General features: G+C 45.2%; 1 long non-coding RNA gene across 1 annotated transcript; it reads left to right on the top strand.

The window, feature by feature from the left end:
- Nucleotides 1–1986: 1986 nt before the first annotated feature.
- LOC125517510 (uncharacterized) lies at nt 1987–4162 on the top strand. The gene is made up of 4 exons (XR_007287660.2): nt 1987–2203; nt 3373–3485; nt 3614–3689; nt 3842–4162. It is a non-coding gene; the product is annotated as an uncharacterized LOC125517510 (long non-coding RNA).
- Nucleotides 4163–4372: the final 210 nt, after the last annotated feature.

The following is a 4372-nucleotide window of genomic DNA, read 5'->3' as shown; positions in this document are numbered from 1 at the left end:
TAGAAGATGTGGACAACCAACTACTACAATGATGCAGCCAACTGGGCAGTAAACCTTGTGCAAACTGGACATCAAAAAAGCTAACTAACTTTTTTCTACCTAGTTATTACTTGCCAACTGTGACAAGTAATACCTAGGCAGAAAAAAGTTAAGTAAAGGCAACAAGCTCAGTGAGATAACTTATTCTAAAAAAAGCGTCCCTAGTTGAACATGAGGGGAGACACATGAAAACAGCCATATCCACAACAAAAAGACTTGCACATTGAGAAAAATTAAAAAATGGAAAAATGGCAAGCATTGGTACTAATTTGCACAAATCAAGGGGTCCTAGTTGCACAAAGCACGAGAATAACACATAAACCACCACAGCCACCACAACGCTGGTGGATTGGGTAGATTATATTGGAAAACTGGCAAGCATTGGTGCTAAAATTGCACAAACAAGAGTCCCTAATTGCATACAGCAGAGGGGAAAACAGCCAACTCATGCGCAAAATGAGTTAGAAGATGCGCAAAATGAAGTACAGAACCAACTAGTACATGGATGCACCCAACTAATCAGGCAACTTGTGCAACTGAACGACGCGTAGACAGACAGCCTAGCACAAAATAGCAAGCAAACTAAGCAGGGCAACTAGTGTCCATTGTAAAACACATGGACAACCAACTTGACCACGAAAGCAGAGCAACTTGTGCAACACAAAAACAGTATATATATACAGCCAATTAGTATATGGATGCATCCATCTAATTGTGCAAATGAACAACATATAGACGGTCGACCTAGTGCAAAACAGCAAACCAACTAAGCGGGACAAACTAGTGCAGGTGTAGAACATATGGACAACCAACTAGTAAAAGTGATGTAGCCAACTGAGCAGGCAACTTGTGCAACTGAACAATATGTAGACACCCAACTAGCAAAAAATTGGTGCAACTGCAGAACATAGGGATAGCCAACTACTATATGAATGAAGCCAACTGGATAGAATTTTGTGCAACTGGAACACAAGTGTCTACCAACTACACGGCAACTTCTGCAAAACTCGAACACAACTAAGAGACAGCAAGTTCACAAAACCGCAATTGCATAGCCAACCAGTTCATAAACTTCCTGCAGCGGCCATGAACATCGAATCAAGGACGAATCGTGGGACAAAAACCACCACCACCACTACCGCACAAAAACGAAGCAAAACACAGCGGAAACACAGCAAGGGCTCCCCCCCTATGCAGCCCGCCACATCCGCCACCCGTCGACCTAGACACCACCTCGCCACCGGCGACAAGAGAGGGAGAGAGAGAGGGAGGATAGCAGAGGGCAGTCGCGGACGTCTGCCTCGAGCGCAAATCCAACAACCACCTGCACCAACAACAGACGCATTCCCTCATGAATCCCCACCATTACAGATCCAATGACACTGTGACTAGTAAACAGAAGCACACCCATCCCACCCGAAAAGCGTCTACACCAAAACGACCGTGCGAGTAAGTTGACCACAGAAACCGCAGAAACCCTAGGAATCCCAGCCCGCCATTTCCGCCGCCGACGACCTCGAGACAACCTAGACCCCCGGCGACGAGACAGAGAAAGGAGAGATGCACTGGGTACCTGCAACGCCGACGAGGGCCAGCAACGAATCCCCGCGCGGTCCACTGGAGATTTGGAGAGCCGCGACGCGATTTCGCCGCAGAGTGAGAGCGAGGGCGGAGGAGAGGAGTGGAGAATGGGGGAGGAACAGGAGAGAAAGGGGGAGAAAGAGCGAGAACGGCTCGCGTTTCGAAAACGGCCGCCCACGATCTACGCCACGCCCGCTTACATGTGGGTCCACGCTCGTTCGGATAAGGACAAACCGCCCACGACCGCGCGGTTGGACGAACCGACCAGGCGACACCTGGCGCTCCCCCGAGGCCGATCGCAAGCGATCGTGCGGTCGCGAGCCGGCCGCCCGGATCGTCTATTTGGTGCGCGGCCACTTTTTATATTTTAGGAACCAACAATCGTGCATGGACCGGCTAACAAACTTATGCATATCAAGATTATGTCTAACCGAAGTCCAGGGGCGGCTGCGGCCAATTCGGCGAGGCGGCGGCTGTCCGGTGGCCGTACGTCCTCCTGCCTGGGCTCGAACTCCGGCCGTGCGACCCCACCCGCATCAACAAGCATCCCAACGCCGTCCGCGTCGCCTCCGAGGATGTCCCGGTACCGCCCGCTCCCCCCCTCTCCTCTTCCTTTCCGACGAGTCCATAGCTGACGACGGCCACCGTCTCCGAGCTCACGAACACCTAGATTTGACAGGGAGCAGCACATGGATGTCAATTTTTGGCAGATCTGCTCTCATGAAGCTAGGATGGATAGGTAGTTCCCGTCACACACAGCTTGCTCTGTTTTCAACATGAGGAGGAAGAAGATGATTTAATTTTCTTGGGAAGACTAATCCAGTGAGGATGCTGGACAAGAAAATAGGAGGAATATGGATCTCAAACTGAAGAAAAGCAGGCCACCTTGCTGGCTCTGTGCTCAGAAAAGAAGATTGTTTACTGTTTCAGAAAAATAGGATTTTTGACAGCTACTCATCCGCCTCAGTCTCGTCTTTCGTTGATGGCGGAGCACCAAGTAGCAGTGTTCGGGAGCGCATCTCTGCGAAAATCCATACAAGTATCGGAACCAGCTATGGAGATGGGAAAAAGGAAATCCCTTTATGCATCTCTGAAACAATGACATTTTTTCAGTCAATGAACTAAGACTAGCAGTTCATTTTTATTCTGTAGTGGAATCTTTTTTGGACGAAATTCTGACCACTATACAAAGAAATCAGCAGCTACCATTTGTTGAAGAATGTACTCCCTCCGTAAGGGAATATGGAAGCGTCTAGATCACTAAAGTAGTGATCTAAACTCTCTTATATTTCTTCTACAGAGAGATTACTAATTCTGTGAACATTGTTTTGTTTTTTGTAGCAAGTTATTCTATGAACACTATGCAAGGAAATCAGCTGCCATTGTTCAGAGAATGAGCTAATTCTCTGAAAATCGTTTTGTTTCTGTAGCAAATTATTGTATGAATTCTGAACATTTGTTCAAAGAAATTGAGCTCTGAATATTGTTCAAGCAACAAAGATAGAGCACAATCTGTATATACATTGAGCATTAAGCTAGGAGAATTCTTAGATAATCCTTGATGAGACATTGGGTGCTGAATGATCTCTGTTGCCCACCATACTTCTTTTAATATGAAATATGCATGCTTGTATGTGCGGTCCCATTTTAGTACATGTGGTCATCTTCAATTTTTGTCATAATTATGATTTTGTTTTAGTTATAAATTGTAGGTTTCTAATCTGGTGCTTGCTACTCCTTTCCATTTTGCAGGTCAGAGTTGAAACAGACCCACAAGACAGAACTCAGCTCTGGATAGGTCTTCGGGAGCTGAGTTATTTTACACCAGTTTACCCCCTTTTAGCAGCCGCCACTATTTTTTCCTGGTACTCCTTTTGAACATTGTTCAAAGAAATTACCAGCTGCCATTAGTTTACATCAGTTTTACCCCCTTTTAGCAAAAACGAACAACTCATTTTCTCGCTACTCCGAATTTTTTTGTGCTTTTGTGTAGGAGGAGAAACTGATTCTTAGACTACAAAACAACAGAACAGCAGGGATGATATTCAGGTTGACATATCAGAAAAGAGGTATCTCAGTAACAACCTCCTTTTTTTTACTCCTCAATGGGGATGTACACTATGTATAACAAGCAATTTTGTTGTGCTTTTTCATTCCTCTATTTTGTTTCCTTCAAGCTTCCTTTTTAGTCTGCATTTTCTACCTTTTCATTTTGTGGCAGCCCAAGAATACTACAAATGGGTTCGACATGGGTTGAACATAGGGGTTCTTGGCCTGAGCATGCAAGTGTATGGCGGGTCAATCGATACGTGATTAATATGTTGGGAAAAGCAGTAATGGTCGAGCAAACCGAAAAGGAGAGGCTGAATCTTCTCCTGCAAAGTTACTGGTCAGCATACTATGTCGAATGCGACATTGCTGTAAGTACAAACATAAATATGTGCAGAGAATACCTTTTTTTTCATCCAACGCTCTGTAATTTGTTTTGCGTGCCCCCACCCTTCTCTGCCTTTTTTTATGAATCTTTGATCGGTTCAAATTTTTTCAGAGACTATTCCAAAAGGCATTTGAAACTCCAATGGCGTTATCTGTTCACCTGACGGACAGAATGATAGGGTTCCAGCTTGACCGAATTGACATCGTATTCTTGTAGTCCAACATACGAGCCATATAATTCTATAGTCTCCATGCAAATCCCATTTCTTTTCTATTTTCAGTCAAAAGTCACCATAACATTATTGTGGTAATAGCG

The sequence above is a fragment of the Triticum urartu genome, chromosome 6A, assembly GCF_056163025.1.
Source record: "Triticum urartu cultivar PI428250 chromosome 6A, HENAU_Tu73, whole genome shotgun sequence".
Classification (NCBI taxonomy): domain Eukaryota; kingdom Viridiplantae; phylum Streptophyta; class Magnoliopsida; order Poales; family Poaceae; genus Triticum; species Triticum urartu.
The sequence above is the reverse complement of the archived record's forward strand: the minus strand, read 5'-3'. Positions and strand labels throughout refer to the sequence as shown.